Source organism: Phyllobates terribilis, unplaced genomic scaffold, assembly GCF_046119375.1.
Source record: "Phyllobates terribilis strain yellow unplaced genomic scaffold, ASM4611937v1 Scaffold_2__4_contigs__length_985480577, whole genome shotgun sequence".
In the NCBI taxonomy this organism is placed as follows: domain Eukaryota; kingdom Metazoa; phylum Chordata; class Amphibia; order Anura; family Dendrobatidae; genus Phyllobates; species Phyllobates terribilis.
In genome coordinates, this window is record NW_027362762.1 from 809,152,025 (window position 1) to 809,171,340 (window position 19,316).

General features: G+C 48.8%; 1 protein-coding gene across 7 annotated transcripts in view; it reads right to left on the bottom strand.

Moving 5' to 3' along the window:
• Positions 1-19,316, bottom strand: part of TSPOAP1 (TSPO associated protein 1) — a 191,802-nt gene that overhangs the window by 124,996 nt on the left and 47,490 nt on the right. The window lies entirely within an intron of this gene.

Below are 19,316 nucleotides of genomic sequence, written 5' to 3' on the forward strand. Positions count from 1 at the left end.
TGGATGAGACTCTCCTCTCCTCCACACCCGGGTACCATCCGCATATTAGAACGCGCCAATAGCGCAAGTACAGATGCTGTCTTGCGGAATTGGCGCGTTCTAATGCAAGTCAATGGCGGCGAAATCGCCGCGTTTCCGCAAAATTAATTGACATGCTGCGGATTTTTGACCGCAGCGTTCACGCTGCGGAAAAATCCGCATCATGGGCACAGCACATGCGGATTTCCATTGGGGAACATTGCTTCCCTTCTACCATGCGTTTTTCATGCGTTTCCGCGGCGTTTACGCAACTGCAAAAACGCCGCGGAAACGCATGAAATACGCATCGTGTGAACTCAGCCTAAATCACCCCTCTTTTGCCCCATTCAAAATAAAATAATAAAAAATAAACCCCACATACACATATTTGGTATCGCCGCGTTCAGAATCGCCCGATCTATCAATATAAAAAAAGAATTAATCCCATCGGTAAACGGCGTAACGAGAAAAAAAATTCTAAACGCCAGAATTACGTTTTTTGGTCGCCGCAAAATTGCAATAAAATGCAATAACGGGCGATCAAAACATCGGATCTACCCCAAATGTTATCAATAAAAATGTCAGCCCGGTGCGCAAAAAATAAGCCATCAACCAGCCCCATGTTTGGTGTCTATGAACTCGTAATGACCTGTAGAATAAGAAGGGCAGGTCAGTTTTAGCATTCAGTGAACGTGGTAAAAAAATAAATAAAACACAACTGTGGTATTGCACTTTTTTTGTAATTTTACCGCACTTGGAATTTTTTTCCCGTTTTCCCGTACAGGATATGGTAAAACTAGTAATGGCGTTGAAAAGTACAACTCGTCCCGCAAAAAATAAGCCCTCACATGGCCATATTGACCAAAAAATAAAAACGCTATGGCTCTGGGAACAAGGGGAGCAAAAACGAAAATGCAAAAACGGAAAATGCTCCGGGGCTTAAGGGGTTAAACTTCACCACAACAGTATCTCCGACCTGCCTGGTGTGTTCCTTGGTCTTCATTTTGCTCTCTGCACTTGAAACAGAACCCTGAGACTATCACAGAGCAGGTGCATTTATACGGAGACTTGATTACACACAGATGGATTCTACTTATCATTACCAGTCATTTAGGACAACATTGGATCATTCACAGATCCTCACTGATCTTCTGGAGTGAGTTTGCTGCACTGAAAGTAAAGGGGCCGAATAATATTGCACGCCCCACTTTTCAGTTTTTATTTTTTTTTAAATGTTTAAAATATCCAATAAATTTCGTTCCACTTCACGATTGTGCCCACTTGTTGTTGATTCTTCCCAAAAAAATTAGAATTTTATATCTTTATGTTTGAAGCCAGAAATGTGGCAAAAGGTAGAAAAGTTCAAGGGGGCCAAATACTTTCACAAGGCACTGTATATTACAAAAGATATTGTTTTGAAGAACTATGCTATATAATGGGGGTTGAAAAAGTAGTAGAAAACCCCTTTAAGTTAATTTTTGGAACTTCTATTGCTGCCGAGGCAAGGGCTACCATTTTGTTCTTTTTCACTACGGGTAAAAGGCAAGTTTGAAGCTCGAAGTTTAGGATGAAGCCTAGGAATGACTATTTTTCCTGGATTTAGTTTTGACTTGTGAATATTTATAATCCAGCCAAGATCTTCTAAGATGACTCTTACTGTACATCTTCCAGTTGCGTTGCACAGTACTCCTCTGATTTCCCCACTATCAGGAAGTCGTCTAGGTAAGGAATAATAATGGTGTTCCAGACTCAAAACGGTAGGCAGTAATCTCGGCTATTACCTTGGTGAAGATTCTTGGAGCCACAGACAAGCTGAATGGAAGAGCTCTGAATTGATAATGCCTTATTTCTCCTAGTATGTATAAGGCGACTCTCAATCAGTTTTGGTGGTCTAGATTAATCGGGATTTGATCATATGAATCCTTTAAGTATATGACCGCCATGAAGCAATTGTGAAAAAGTAGTTTTATGGCAGTGCTAATCGACTCCATTTTGAAGGTCTGGTATTTTATCCATCGGTTTAGGTTCTTCAAGTTGATGGTTCTGAACAAACAGTCTGTTTTTTTTTTTGTTTTTTTTTAAGAAAAAAAAACAAGAAGAAGGGGGGATGTGGAGGAATCACCTTCCTTTTTTTTTCCCGGGACCTCGCTCAAGACCGGTTTCCCCATCAATTCCAAGACCTCCATCTTTAAGGCTAATTGTTCCTCTAATGACCTCCAGGGGGATGTCACTATGAAGATCTGACGGGACAATTGATAAAAATCTATCTTTAGACCTATTCTTATTATGTCCAGAATCCAGCTGTAGGATGAGATGTTTTCCCAGGCTTGGATGAAGAGGGAAAGCCTTCCCCCTACTTGTAAATTGGCGTCATTGAGAAGATTTTTTGGTTACTCAAGAGGGACCACTGAACATAAATCCGGGCTCTTACCTATTTCTGGACTCCCCAGTTTTCTTTTCTCTCTCCCGGAGGACATCCTCTATTATATATTTTTCCTTCGAAAGGAACTCTTCTTCATATCTGCTGTGAAAAAGACGGGAAAGCCCTTCTTTTTATCTCCTGCTTTTTCTAAAATATAGTCCAATTTCTTCCCAAACAAGAATTAGCCATCGCACGGAATAGCGCACAGTTTGTTCTTAAACTGGAGGTCTCCTGGAAAGCCTGAAGCCAGAAGGCCTGTCTAGCCACATTTGACAAGCCTGCGGATCTAGCCGCTAGTCTTAAGGAATCTGCCGATGTAATATTGGCAGGTTAGTCAGAATCTTATCCCTTGGGGTTTTATCTTTCAGCTGCTCCTCCACTTGTTGTAGCCAAATCATTAGGGAACAAGCAATACAGGTTCCGGCAATTGCCAGTTTCAACCCCCCTGCCACGGCTTCCCACGTGTGTCCCAGATACCCATCATCCATTTTTTTATCTAGAGGGTCTCTTAGCACACCAGAATCTTCAGAAGTTTTAGTAATCTTCTCCTCTTTTAAGCCCATCGTAGTTCTAACAGCTTAGACTAATTTGTCCGTATCTTCCACCGGGAAACATGGTCTGCCCCCTATGTCACTGCTCGAGGAAGATGAGGAAGAAGATTCACTCTGATATTCCCCTACTGATAACGGGGAAACGTCAGATTCAGAAGAGACTTCTTTAGATTTCCTCTTCCCTTTTTTTCCAACAGGGATTTCAGGGAGCCTTCTGTAAAGCTGTGCGGTTGTGGATTTTAATAATCACCTAGGCAGGTTATCGATGCAATTAGTTTTATTCCTTCTGACCACGGTGAACAGCAATTCCAGGTAAATGTCCAACAGGCAATTCTCTTAGTCCTTGAGTTTCCAACCTGGGATCAGTAGTTCCACTGCCCCGTACCAGGTGATACCCACTGTCCCCCAACTTTTGGTTGGCCCACAGCTTTTTCTATCTCCCGCCGGTATATTGGCAGTCACAGCATATGCTCCTTCGGATGATGGATATCACGACCGCAGCCCGTGATACCACCCAGCTCTCAGTCCGACTAGCAATGAATCTTCCCTTTCTCCTGCACAGGGTTCAGCCCCCTGAATCGGCAGAAGAGCTCACCCCTCCCTCCCCCAGCTAACTGTGCCTTAGTGGAGATATTTTCTCAGGTGGAACCCATCCCCTGGGTTTGCAGGTGAGACTACCTGTGGTGACAGAGAGAACAATGGCCCAAGGTCTCGGAGATGTGGTCACTGAATGGAATAGATACCTGAGGTTGAACCGATGAGCAAACAAATCACTAACAAAACACAGCAAGCAAATTTCTAACAAAACACAAAATTAAGATTCACGAAAAGGGGTGCTCAGTGCTGGAAAAGTATTTAGAAAGTGGCCAGGTCCTCACAACTTCCACCTCTGATCTGATGACAGATCTAAGATTTGAGGCGAAGTCAGGGGTCTTCTCACTAACTGTCCACTGAATACAGGCTGAACAGAGACTTTTATGTCAGTCATCTGCTAGCAGGATTTTATATAGCGCACATTCCCTGCTGTTCCACTTGGCGCTAGCTTTCTTAGGCCTTCCCTAGTCATTGAAACAAAAACAAGGGGGCCTATTATAATGGTGACATTCACGTAGATAACTCACCACCCGCTGTCACTTTAAGGGTACCAGATTTGGAGGCTGTTCCGGGATACACAAAATATACTCTTTGGACACGAGGAGTCCAGAGACACTCTGTTCCTCTGACTGGGACGGCTGCCCCTCCTGCCACTTATAGGTCCACGCTGCTGGTGATTGATGAATCGGCTGCTGCTGATCCTCCATACCTCCTCAGGAAGCAGAGCTGGAGCGTGAACACTCTGTCTGTGGTCTTTTTCCAATTTTTATGGGACCCAGTGTGTCTCCTTCCAGATCCACCTCTCCTCTGGTTTCCCTTCCGGTCAGCTGCCTCACCTCTGAGAGCCTACCAGGGTGCTCCATCTCCCAGTGCACCCCGGTCAGCGATTCCAGCGTAGAACACCGCCATCTTTCCCTGTGTGCCTTGCGTCCGTGACGTCAATGGAGCGCACAGTCACTTTATGCGAGCCCCCGCCGCTTCCAGCATGCTCACAGACTGGGGTGGCTGAAGTCATGCGAGGCATCTCGTCCCTGCTGCCCGCACATATGACTGAGCTCAATGTGGACTAATCACAGACTTAGTAGAACTAGGTGTAGAAAAAACTTCATGTAATCACAGACTCTAAACACCAATTAACATTAGACTTTCTAAAACATCACTTTTAATTCTATTCTTAAAAAGTAACATGAACCAAACAACAAGATAGATTAAAAAGATAGGCCAAAAATACCATTCAATAACAAAAGATAGGCAGGTTTGGGAGGTTAGCTCTACGATAATACTATAATCTCCCTACCTAACAGTGGAGGTTAGCAGCCTTTTCCTGCGCAGTGGCACCCCTGCTCAATGTCAACTGTCCCGGTCTGACCCTATTGGGCCCTATACCCAGGACAGGTGAACTATGCCAATATCTATAGGGAGAAAGTAAACCCAAAACTGGAATAGAGGAAACCGTCCAATAAACTGGTTCAATTGATCCAGGTATACGATGCTGCTGGATCTATATCAATATAAAGATATGCTCTAGTCCCAGATCTTATAGGGATCCCATTGGGGACCAGCGGACGGCATATTCAGGGTCCTAAAGGCTGGCACTACAGGCATGCAGCCTGCTCATCCGAACACAGGACAGGCCTGGGTAAGATTCTGGTCTTCCTTCACCGCTTGCTTTCAGCAGTAAGTTCCCATGAAGGACAGGAAACCAATTGATGCGGGGGAGAGGTGCAACCCTTTTATTTCATTAGATTTTCTGTCCTTGGTGGGCAGATCTCTCTCTCAGGTGTGCTGTCATGGGTGAAGGGAAAAAACCTACTACCACACTGTACTTGAAAGTGTACAGAGATTAGCAGGCAACTAGGGAAAAGTTGCCATGACCGTGCCAATGGAGATGAACATGAGCCACGATTCATCAATATAGGTGCTCTTCACACCAGTATTGATGACTGCGTGCGGTGGAGTGCCAGGCTCTTGATTCATTACGTGATGCATGCTTCTTAATGAATAAGGCGAGTCACAAAGTGATGTGTGCACCTCACCACAGATCTTACTCCAGACCCTACTGGAGCAGGCAGCGGTCGTCAGGCCCCCGTCCTGCCCACCTTTGTTAGATCTGGGCAAAAATGGTGTGAGAAACCCAAAAGTTGCTAAATATTGTGACTTTCAAAGCTATTTAAGCCAGAATCTTGGAGTATAAGCTTTAATGAATCAGTCCCCTAGTGTTCTTGTTTATTGGACATGATCAGCTTTTCAACGTGATTAGCAACAAAATACGAATAATCTGCCCCAACTTTCTCGGAGGCTTAAGCTATGTGCTATGTGCCCACGATGCAGAAATGCTCAGGATTTTTTCCTGAGCGTTTCTGCATCTCCCTGGCAGAAAAAACGCATGTGGATTGTACATGCGGATTGTACATGTGTTTTTCCTGCCAGGGACAAGTGGATGTGAAGCATTCTTCACATGCATTTCCGCATGTGGGTTGACAAGAGCTTTCCAAGCGATTTTAGCATCACTTGGAAAGTGCTTGTCAACTTGGTCACACTATATAAATCCATGCAAACGGCATGGATTTATATAGTGTGACCTTAAAGAATGGTATAAAATAAAAAATAAATCTATACTTACCTTCTGATGGCCCCCGAAGTCTTTATTCGCTCCGTCCTGGCTTGCCGGCAGCTCGCGGTGCACTACACTGAAGGACCTGCCGTCACATGACTATGACGTCAGCGCAGGTCCTTCAGTCCACCGCCAGTTGCCGGCAAGTGAAGACAAGGAGACCGGGGGCCGTCAGAAGGTAAATATAACATTTATTTTTTAATTTTATCCTTTTCACAGGTTCTATGGTACCCGGGTCCGGAGTAGAGTCTCCTCTCCTCCACACCTGGGTACCATTCGCACATTGGAACGCATGGATTCCGCATCTACAGATGCAGTGATGCGGAATCCATGCGGTCCAATGCATGTCAATGGCAGCGAAAACGCAGCGCTTCCGCAAAATAATTGGTAGTGCACATGCAGATTATCATTGGGGAACATGGCAGGCTTTATACCATGCGTTTTTTAAGCGTTTCTGCAGCGTTTTTGCAGCTGCGGAAACGCTTAAAAAAAACGCATCGTGGGCACACAGCCCAAGTTTGAGATATAGTGAGGATACAACAGTAGAGTTCGTCATGTCATCAGCATGTAGATAAAACTAGAAAGCAAACATACTGGGATTATGTAAAGGTAAAACAAGAGGGGCTGAAAACTGAACTTCAAGAAACCATGACAAAGAGTAGTGATCTTAAGCATAGCCATCAAAGATTATTGTATTTGACTGACAAGAGATCAGTAGTTCACAAATTGAGAATTTTAGAGAGGATTTAATTGCGGATTTTGAGCCTGTAACCGGATTATATCTAACATTGGGGGGGGGGGGATATAGCCAACATTTCTTTTGTGCAATCCATTATTATGAAAGACACTGATTTAGAAAGGTATAAATAGTAGAACTGCAGATTTAAGCGGGTCTATGAACAGGTCTCATGAAGACAAGCAGATAACCAGTGAATACTTGGCTTTTAGTTCTTTGGTCTTTTTTAATGAGAGACGTTTTTCAACAGAACATTGTTAAGACTGACTAATACAATATATAACTAAACATGCAAAACAAAGGATTCATAATTGTAACGAGTAACTAGTAGAGACCCTTGTGCCAGCTATACAGAATGTGCCAGCATGAGCAGATTTTTCTTGGCACCAGCCTCTAGTTCATTAATAAAGCATGTAATAATGTAAAACTCAGACAAACGTCCTCTTGTTGAAATTTCAACCACAGCTTCACTTTGTGGTCAGGCTCTCACAAATTAACTTTTATAAAACTTTTAATTACAGGAAAATAAAATATATGTCCTGTAGGTATATATACAACAGATTAAACAAAACCAATTAACGAAACAGTTATATTATAACCTGATTTATTCACTTGGCCTAACCACAAATAAAATGATTTGTAGTTTCCTTACTAAGGCTCTGTTCATATACATATTTTTTTTATCCCTACTGATCTTTAAAAGGCAGAATAAAGTATGGTCCTGACCTGCGCTATTCAATGAAGTACAAATTAAAGGGAGTCTGTCACTCCAAAACGGGATTTAAACAACTTAGTCCTACAGATATTTTGACAGAGGCGTGATTTTATTTTCTAAGTAAATGAGGGTCCCTTAATCCACCCTTGGCATTGTACCGTTCAGCCCCTCGATCAACATGACACGCAACCCCCCTTATCTTGATTGACAATGCTCATTTGCCCTGAGCAAGCTCTGTGTGAATTGAGTACCCGGTCCCGCACATCCACACTGACACTGAAGGAGCCGAACAGGCGCATGTGCGCACACAGAATATAAAGGTGGGAGCGCTCTCATCCCTCTTTCCTGTTGGTAGCGCCGCTCACGAAACACAAGATCGCACAGTAGTGAGTGAGCCCCGCAGACAGGAGGTCAGGATGAGAGTGCGTCCGCACTGATACTGTGTGTATACAGCTCCTGCAGTGTAAGTGTGGCTGTACAGACCCATTGATTCAATTCAGGTAGCGCTCACTCTAAGAAACTGAGTACTGTCAATCAAGCTAAGGGGAGGTTGATTGAAACCAGGCCCTTGGTGGGCAGATCTCTCTCTCATGTGTGCTGTCATGGGTGAAGGGAAAAACCCACTACACACACTGTACTTGAAAGTGTACAGAGATTGCCATGAATGAAATAAAACAGTTTTTCTGTCAAAATAAAGAAGTAAAATCTGTATTGCAGGTATGAGTTTCATAAGGACCAAGTCTCCTATACTGTAGACTGTGGACTGTAAAAGTAGTTTAAATCATGTTTTGGGAATGATGATACTTTAGATCTTATAGGAAGTCTAAGTCAGTGAAACTTATCATATCGGTCATGGCTTTGGAAAAAAATTGAAACCATGACGCCAGTATGAACAGAAACTCTGTTCTCTAAGAGAGGAGCAAAAAGATGTGCACCACTATATTATGGTGTCCTTTTTGGTACTCTGTCAGCCAGGTCAAAAATGATGGCGTCCAGAGAACCTCTTACAGTCACAATCTCCGGAGAAAGCTTTATCATTCCCTTTTTAAACTCTTTCCATTTTTGGTTTAGGAGCTGAGGCCTTCAGAAAGAAGTTGATAGAAGCAGATAAAGATGAGAAAGGATTTAAAAAAATTACTGAAGAATTTGATATCTACTTTATAGTCTAGACCAGTGGTTCTCAACTCCAGTCTTCAAGACCCACCAACAGGTTATGTTTTCAGGATTTCCTTAGTATTGCACAGGTTATGGAATTATTGCCTGTGCAGGTCATGTAATTATCACCTGTGTAATACTAAGGAAATCCTGAAAACATGACCTGTTGGTGGCTCTTGACGACTGGAGTGGAGAACCACTGGTCTAGAAGATCATCGAAAAGTGAAGGACATTTGCCCAAGCCAGGTTGTTATAATTTTATATATAGAAAATAATTAAATGTGTGGAAAGAAGTGTCCGAGACTCCAAAATTTTAATTACTGGACCTACTGGTAGCGGTTATAAATATTAATGTCAAATTGCAAGGTATAGTGTTAGAAAAAGGCTGAACAGATTACGGTATATCAACATGCATACATGAAAGATCAGGGTCAGACTAAAAAGTTTATCCATGAACATCTCGAAAATACCAGGACCTTTGTGTGATGAAAGCCGGCCGGTGGGTGCAGCTCTCTGGCGCCCCCTTACCTCTCAGGTCAGTCAAGGTACTGCACCTAGAGAAAGTAGTGCCAGGTAGCTGCAACCAGCGCAGGGAACACGGTAGTGTGTTATCCCTTCAACGTCACTACACAGCACAACTCGCTAGCGCCCTCTTAGCCTCAGGTCAGTCAAGGAACTGCACCTAGGATAAGCGGTCGCCAGAGAGACTGTCCTGTAACCTACTGGGTATCGGGGCCCTCTGTAGTGAGGGCGGTATATATATCTTCCTTGGCCGCGCCAGGAATATATATATCTGAACCTCCGACCGTCACTACCAGCCTTCCCCAATCCCCAGTTGGTATGCTGCCACCAGTCCCTATTTTAGATATACGCCCAGTCCGTGAATGGGCCTATATCGGGTCAGGAACCAACCCTGGGTAGCGTTTTTGGCTTGAGCCGAGCTCACACGGACGTGCGTTCGTTATGCAGAATAAAAGGCAGGCCCACAATTACTTGAGGTAATTGATTATAATAATACACTAGATACACGATATACAACTAAATATACACAGGTATAAGGTCAGGCTAAACTATACAACAATGGAATACAACACACAGAATCACCACAGCATATCAGTTACCGGTTTCTTGATTTTCTTGTGACGCAGGGAGAGGATTCTGCGATCGCAGGCACGGTTCTTTGTTACAGGCTGAGGCCTACCACCGCATGGTCAAACTGCTCCTCCCCTTGGTGGCCTCAGCTGGTGCTCAGATGTTCAGCACACCACTCTTGGGTCAAGACTGACTTGTCTCTTGTCTGTCCTGCTATCTTACCTGCCCTGTCCCGCCCACTGCTGGTGAGGTCAGCTGACTCAGTCTCCACCCTCAGGTCTAACTTCGATCAGAAGCCCAAATTCTAAGGAACCCAATAACTTCTTCTGGGATGGTCTCAGGATACCCCCAGGGGTTCCCATGGATTCGGGCCGCCGTAACCGACCTTTTGATATCAATTATGATACCATACGGTCCTCAGGAATGGCTCCGCGCTATATCTTGGCTTCCAGAGCACGTACAAACGTCTACCGCGGAGGCTTGTGTGCGCAATGGCTCCGGGACGCCGTGATATTTTTTTATTGGCCCATCCCACGCAACATGCGTGTACTATTCATGTTTCTATATCTTATGCCTCCATGCTTGTGACAGACAAAGAAACTAGTCCTATGGGACAAATGGTCAGGTACAGATAGACGAAGCACCCCCCCCTGCTGGCTGTGTTTCCTCTCGAAGTCTTTGAAGCTCCTAGCATTCAAGTGTTAAGTAGGCTTCTTATCTTACAGGAGCCTGGATGGGGGGAAACTATCTAGTTGACGTTTTAACAGAAGGTCCCAAGGGTGGGGGCTGCTGAAGTGTGGCCATCCCTGGATATGATTTATCATTACCAAGATGGCGGCTACAGGTTCATCACACCTCCCCCTATACGAGGGCGCGAGGGGGTAGCACATTCCTGTGTTCCCCCGTGCGTCCTTCTGCACCCTCCCCTTGCCGGGATAACCCGTCAGCGTTACCGTGGTCACGGCCTCTTCTGTGGCGAATGGAGAAGTGGTACTGCTGGAGAGCGAGGCTCCAGCGTAGCAACCTGCCATTCGACCCAGAGACCGTGTGTAACCAGCTGAGGGGGTTGTGGTCCGTCTCCACGGTGAAATGGCTCCCGTACAAGTAGGGCTGCAGACGCTGCAGGGCCCATACAATTGCCAGGCATTCTTTTTCCACCGTGGAGTAAGCCACCTCCCGGGGCAGTAGCTTCCTGCTCAGGTACAAGACAGGATGTTCCTGGCCTGTCGTGTTGACCTGACTTAGCACAGCACCGAGGCCAAAGTCACTGGCGTCGGTCTGTACCACAAACGGCCGGTCGAAGTCGGCAGCTTGCAGTACAGGGGAGCTACTTAGGGCGGCCTTGAGTGCCCCGAAAGCTGTCTCGCAGGCGACTGTCCAGTCGACTGCGACGGGCAGCTTCTTCTTGGTGAGGTCCGTCAGGGGCTTGGCCAGGGTGCTATAGTGTGGGACGAACCTCCTATAGTACCCGGCGGTCCCCAAGAAGGACATCACCTGCTTTTTGGTCCTAGGAGTGGGCCAGGATGCGATGGCATCCACTTTCCCCGGTTCTGGCTTCAGAACCCCCCCGCCTACCCGGTGACCCAGGTAGAGGACCTCACTCATGCCCAGCTGGCACTTTTCCGGCTTGATGGTCAAGCCTGCCCGGTGGATCCGACCGAGCACCTGCCGCAGGTGCTCTAGGTGATCCTCCCAAGTGGGACTGAAGACTGCAATATCGTCCAAGTACGCAGCCGCGTACCCTTCAAGTCCCTCAAGCAGCGTATTGACCATCCGCTGAAAAGTGGCAGGGGCATTCTTCATGCCGAATGGCATCACTGTGGACTCGTACAGTCCAAAAGGGGTGATAAAGGCAGAGCGTTCCCTTGCCGCGGGGGTCAGAGGAATCTGCCAGTACCCCCGGCTCAGATCCATGATGGTCAGGTACTTAGCCCCGGCCATCCGATCGAGCAGGTCATCGATGCGTGGTATGTGGAACGCATCGGTGGCCGTTACAGCGTTGAGCCCCCGGTAGTCCACGCAGAACCGTGTAGTTCGGTCCTTCTTTGGTACGAGGACTACAGGCGAGGCCCACGCGCTGCTGGATGCCTGGATCACCCCCAGCTTCAGCATCTCGTCTATCTCTTGGCGCATGTTTCCCTGCACCTCGAAAGAGACCCGATATGCTGAACGCCGGATCGGCGGGTGATCGCCAGTGTCCACGTCGTGGACAGCCATCTCAGTCCTTCCGGGCAGGCTGCTGAACAGCCCCCGGAAGGGGTGCAGGGTGGTCCCCAGCTGGGACCGTTGGTCCTCCGTGAGCTGGTGGCCAACCCCCACATCCTCGATGGACCCACCCGCCTTGGCTTGGGTGAGCAGATCCAGGAGGGTTTCTACCTCTCCTTCCTCGGGAAGGTTGCACACTGGGTGGGCAGTCGCTTCCCGCTCATGATGAGCCTTCATCATGTTCACGTGGAAGGCCTTCCTCCTTCCACGGGCGTGATCCAGGGTGACCAGATAGGTGACGGCATTGAGTTTCTGGTGCACGAAGTAGGGACCTTCCCAGGCTGCCTGAAGCTTGTTCTGTGGTACGGGGACCAGTACCCACACCTTTTGACCCACCTGGTAGGTCCTCTCACAAGCATTCTGGTCGTACCACCGCTTCTGGTCGGCCTGGGCCTGGGCCATATTGTCCTGCACCAGCTTTGCCAAGGCCATCATCCTGTCCCGGTGGCGCACGACATACTCGATGACCGACACCTCGGGGGTGGCCAAATCCCCTTCCCATGCTTCCTTCACCAGAGCCAGGGGGCCCCGTACCCGTCGCCCGTACAGGAGCTCAAAGGGGGAGAACCCCGTTGAGGCCTGCGGAACCTCCCGGTAAGCAAATAGGAGGTGTGGGAGGTAACGCTCCCAGTCTCTCCCGTGGGAGTCGACCAACATCTTAAGCATCTGCTTTAAGGTGCCATTGAACCGCTCACACAGGCCATTAGTCTGTGGGTGATACGGGCTGGCCACCAGATGTTGCACCTGCATTTGCTTACAGAGGGACTCCATCAGCCGCGACATGAACTGGGTCCCTCGGTCGGTGAGCATTTCTTCGGGGAAACCCACTCTGGAGAAGATCTCCAGTAAGGCGGTAGCCACCTTGTCGGCCCGAATGGACGACAAAGCTACCGCTTCCGGGTACCGGGTGGCATAGTCCACTACCGTGAGTATGAAGCATTTCCCGGAGTGGCTGGGAGTGGACAGAGGTCCAATAAGATCCACAGCGACCCTCGAGAAAGGCTCTTCGATGATTGGCAGAGTTACCAGTGGGGCTTTGGGGCGCGGCCCCGCCTTCCCCACCCTCTGACAGGTGTCACACGAACGGCAGTAGGCACCCACCGCGGCTCCCATCCCAGGCCAGTAGAAATGCTGAGCTATCCTGGCCTTGGTTTTAGCGATCCCTAGGTGTCCGGCCATCGGAATCTCGTGTGCGATCCGCAACAATTCCGCCCTGAACGGATAGGGTACCACTAACTGTCGGTCCCTGGGCCACGCCTCCGGTGAACCCTGCTGGACCGTTACCCGGTACAGCCGTCCCTGGTCCCAGACCACACGCTCGCAGTCTGACTCCATGGGAGGCTGTGCCGCCTGTTCCTTGAGAGCTTTCAGGCTGTCGTCTGCTTCCAACGCAGCCTGAAATTCCTGACTTGATGTGGCCAGAATCGACGAAACTGCCACATCCTCTGTCAGCCCCTCCGGGCATGTCACCTGGCCGCTGTCTGACCCGGCAGACACTTGGTCAGAAGTGGGGAAGCCGTCGGACCTCTGCAAGGCTCCTTGGGCTCCGGCGCTCCCACTCCTGGTGACAGCGGCTATGACCGCTGTGACCGTGGGTAGTGCCTGCTTCCCCTCTGTTTCTGACCAAGCCGCCCGATCAGGCAGGCTTCCTAGGCCTTTGGACATCTCGGATGTGGGGAACTCCTGCCCTGGGGTCTTACCTGGCGGCTCCTCTCTTGGGACACCCCCACCTCCCATGGCCTGTTCCTCCCCCTGCAGTGGGCCTATACTCAGCAGCCTGGATACCCCTGGGAGCCCTACACTGCCGGTAGCTGCCCCCCTCTCCATCCCTGAGCTTCCCTCTACAGAATCCTGCCCGCCCCCTCCCTCACCGGAGGACAAGAGGTCACGGCACGCCGGCTGAGCACCTCTGCGGGCATCCCCACACTCCCCACCTGCTTTCACTAACCCTGTTTGTGTTGTGTCTGTGCAGGTGTTACCCTCAGGTTTCACTCCCTCCTCCTCAGCAGGACACACACTACATACAACATGGTTGGCATTAGCAGCAGACAAATCAATACACTCTTGGGGGGCCGAACTTGGGGGTTCAGAGGGTACATACTGCGATACTAGACGCCCCAAGTCGGTCCCTAATAAAACATTTGCGGGAATATTTGGCGTTACTCCCACCTCCCGCATCCCCCTTCCGGCACCCCAGTCCAAATACACCATGGCAACGGGAAGTGCCGGCTCCACGCCTCCAACCCCGGAGACGGAAAGAGTCTTTCCTGATACCAAGTCCTGGGGGGACACCACCTCAGGCCGTACCAGTGTTCGTTCAGCGCCCGTGTCCCGCAGTCCCATGACCGCAGAACGGCCTATGGTGACGGGTTGGATGTTGTCCAGGGACCTACCACCACCCCCTCCCACACACAAAACATTGGGCGCTCTCTGGGACTGGGATGGGGTCTTTTGGCGCTGGGGACACTCAGCCCTAAAGTGTCCTGGTTTGTTGCATAGATGACAACGTCTTACGTCTGGTCCTTGCCTGGAGAGGGCAACAGGGGGATACACCCCTTGTGTTCTAGGGGCCGGGGAAACAGGGGCATGACTGGGCTTACCCCCTCTCCAGGTGCTGCTGGCAGACTTCTTCAGCTCAGGCGCCCTGTTATTGGCATACTCGTCTGCCAGGGCGGCTGTAGCAGAAGCCCCTGTTGGTTTTCGGTCACGGAGGAACTGTCGGAGGTCCTCTGGGCAGTTCCACAAGAACTGCTCCGTGACGAACAGTTCCTGGACCTCCTGGCGGGTAGTAAGCGCTAGACCCGAGGTCCAGTGCTCTGCGGCTCTCAACAGCGCCCGCATATGATCGGTCCAGGTGTCCTTGGGGCCACGCAGCAGGCTCCGGAACTTCTGGCGGTACGACTCGGGAGTGAGGTTGTACTGCCGGATCAGGGCCCGCTTGATGCAGTCGTAGTTCTGTACCTCCCCGGCAGGTAAGTCCCCCAAGGCATCCAGGGACTTACCCCTCAAACGGGGGGTCAGGTATCTGGCCCACTGATCCCGGGCCAGATGGTGCTGAAGACAGGTCCGTTCAAATGCCACCAGAAAGGAGTCCAGGTCCCCATCCTTCTCCAGTAGAGGGAAGTCCTCAGCTCGGACTTTGGACGACTTGGTCTCCTGATGGGTTGGTTGCTCTAGCGGAAGCCCCCGCTGGGCCAGGTCCAGTTGGTGCTGGCGCTCCGCAGCTCGCTCTGCACGCTCCGCAACCTCCCGGCGCTCTGCAGCTTCACGCTCCGCAGCCTCCCGGCGCTCTGCAGCTTCACGCTCCGCAGCCCGCTCCGCAGCCCGCTCCGCAGCCCGCTCTGCACGCTCCTCCTCCGCTGCCTTCTCTGATGCTGCCAGGAGGGTTTTGTAGACGGCATCGCCATGAGACTGGAGACTTGCCATAGCCGCTTGTAAAAGGGCTTGTGATCTGGACAGGCTGGGCTGGGTAGGTGGTGGGCAGCCCACTGCGGGACCGTATACTGGGGACTGGCTCCCTGAGGTGCCCGGGCTGGACTCCTCCTCGCCATGAGTAACAATGTCCTCCCCTCCTGCCACACGGACCGTAGCATTAGCCTCCTGCAGGGTCTTGCTCCTGGTGCCGTCTGCCATCTTGGTAACCGACACCGCTGCAACCCTGAGTTTGCACACACCTTGTTATACTTTTAGCCTGACCGTCTAACGTTGGGCTGACCTTAAGACTCCAGCAGTGGAAGTTACCACTGGCAGTCTTTAGTGCCTGGGAGTAGGGGTCCCACAACACTATTATTCTGCAATCCCACCGCTCTGCCACCAATGTGATGAAAGCCGGCCGGTGGGTGCAGCTCTCTGGCGCCCCCTTACCTCTCAGGTCAGTCAAGGTACTGCACCTAGAGAAAGTAGTGCCAGGTAGCTGCAACCAGCGCAGGGAACACGGTAGTGTGTTATCCCTTCAACGTCACTACACAGCACAACTCGCTAGCGCCCTCTTAGCCTCAGGTCAGTCAAGGAACTGCACCTAGGATAAGCGGTCGCCAGAGAGACTGTCCTGTAACCTACTGGGTATCGGGGCCCTCTGTAGTGAGGGCGGTATATATATCTTCCTTGGCCGCGCCAGGAATATATATATCTGAACCTCCGACCGTCACTACCAGCCTTCCCCAATCCCCAGTTGGTATGCTGCCACCAGTCCCTATTTTAGATATACGCCCAGTCCGTGAATGGGCCTATATCGGGTCAGGAACCAACCCTGGGTAGCGTTTTTGGCTTGAGCCGAGCTCACACGGACGTGCGTTCGTTATGCAGAATAAAAGGCAGGCCCACAATTACTTGAGGTAATTGATTATAATAATACACTAGATACACGATATACAACTAAATATACACAGGTATAAGGTCAGGCTAAACTATACAACAATGGAATACAACACACAGAATCACCACAGCATATCAGTTACCGGTTTCTTGATTTTCTTGTGACGCAGGGAGAGGATTCTGCGATCGCAGGCACGGTTCTTTGTTACAGGCTGAGGCCTACCACCGCATGGTCAAACTGCTCCTCCCCTTGGTGGCCTCAGCTGGTGCTCAGATGTTCAGCACACCACTCTTGGGTCAAGACTGACTTGTCTCTTGTCTGTCCTGCTATCTTACCTGCCCTGTCCCGCCCACTGCTGGTGAGGTCAGCTGACTCAGTCTCCACCCTCAGGTCTAACTTCGATCAGAAGCCCAAATTCTAAGGAACCCAATAACTTCTTCTGGGATGGTCTCAGGATACCCCCAGGGGTTCCCATGGATTCGGGCCGCCGTAACCGACCTTTTGATATCAATTATGATACCATACGGTCCTCAGGAATGGCTCCGCGCTATATCTTGGCTTCCAGAGCACGTACAAACGTCTACCGCGGAGGCTTGTGTGCGCAATGGCTCCGGGACGCCGTGATATTTTTTTATTGGCCCATCCCACGCAACATGCGTGTACTATTCATGTTTCTATATCTTATGCCTCCATGCTTGTGACAGACAAAGAAACTAGTCCTATGGGACAAATGGTCAGGTACAGATAGACGAAGCACCCCCCCCTGCTGGCTGTGTTTCCTCTCGAAGTCTTTGAAGCTCCTAGCATTCAAGTGTTAAGTAGGCTTCTTATCTTACAGGAGCCTGGATGGGGGGAAACTATCTAGTTGACGTTTTAACAGAAGGTCCCAAGGGTGGGGGCTGCTGAAGTGTGGCCATCCCTGGATATGATTTATCATTACCAAGATGGCGGCTACAGGTTCATCACACTTTGTAACAATGTACTCTGTAAAGACAAGTATTAGCACCACAAGACTTGTCTGGTAAAAACGGAGCACAGCATTTCACCAGAACAGGATACTAATTTTACAGCAAGATCAGGGAAATGTTATGGGTTGCCTTACTTCATCAGGGCCTGGGCAGCTCACCATAAAATAATCCACTAGGAATGATCCTAAACCTACCAGTCCATCCACCAAGAATGAAAAAAAAATGAAATTAACGGATCTTAAATGGTTAAATTTATACCTGGGTCTAAACAGGATGCACTTTTGAAAATACATAACTCATTTAGCAAAGATAACTTTGCTGGGACGAGAAGAAGTAGTGTCTTGTAGTGTCACATCACCTCCAGTTTCATTATTGGTATGATGATCTCAGACTTGGGCATGCTATTAGCGCCATTCTTCATACATGCATGCCAAATGTTACCACTGAGCGAATGCATTTGACTTTCTCCATAACCATCAATCCTGTACAGTTACAATTTTGGTGGGATCTTGCCATTACCTGTGGTCTCAAAAAGTCTAAGAATCAGATGTTTGTTTTTGCAGCAGACTATAAGGCTGAGCTCACACGATGCGTTTTTAATGCGTTTCCGCGGCGTTTTTGCAGTTGCGTAAACGCCGCGGAAACACATGAAAAACGCATGGTAGAAGGGCAGCAATGTTCCCCAATTGAAATCCGCATGTGCTGTGCCCATGATGCGGATTTTTCCGCAGCGTAAACGCTGCGCTCAAAAATCCGCAGCATGTCAATTAATTTTGCGTAAACGCGGTGTTTTCGCCGCCATTGACTTGCATTAGAACGCGCCAATTCCGCAAGACTGCATTTGTACTTGCGTTATTGGCGCGTTCTAATGAGCGGATGGTACCCGGGTGTAGATGAGCGGAGACTCTCCTCCACACCCAGGTACCATTTAAAAAGCTGTAAAACAAGAATAAAATAAAAAATAAAGATATATTCACCTTCTGACGGCCCCCAGTCTCCTTCCCTCTGCTCGCTTGCAAGACTGAAGGACCTTTGGTGACGTCACAGTCATGTGACCGCAGGCCCTTCAGCGCAGTGTCTCGCGATATCCCGGCAGCCAGGAACGAACGCGGCAGCACAGACCGGGGCATCAGAGGGTAAGTATAGCTTTATTTTTTTATTTTTAAACATTCTTATACGGTCACACTATATAAATCCATGCTGTTTGCATGGATTTATTTAGTGTGACCAAGTTGTCAAGCACTTTCCAAGTGATGCTAAAATCGCCTGGAAAGCGCTTGTCAATCCGCATGCCGAAACGCATGTGAATTCGCATGTATTCCGCAGAAAAACGCATGTACAATCCGCATGTACAATCTGCATGCGTTTTTTCTGCCAGGGAGATGCAGAAATGATGCAGAAATTTTCTGCTTCATTTCTGCATCGTGTGCACATACCCTAAAAGTACTGATGCTAAACTGATAAAAGAGCACTTCAGGAGTATCAGATTTGTTGGATTATCGAATGCTGAAATAAACGAGTTTACAGTGGTTTGAAAAATATTTGGAATATTTTGGAACAGGTTACATGAAACACCAAGGCAAAACAGGAACAGATGAGAAATTCCCATTTGCATACATATATTTTTCTGTTTAATGTTCATCATGATACATATCAGTTCACCAAGACATCCCGATTCCTGGATAATCCAGATTTACACTGTAGGAAAGCATAGGAGCAGTGTGTCAGCATGACTAGGACTCATGCCGCTCTTTTGGCTGCTTAGCTCTCAGGTTTGTGATTTCTGGCTTTTACCTGCTCTCCCCTGCTCACTTCAAGCAGTATTTTATACTATATTCTAACAAAATGAACAAAATAACACAAAGTACAGG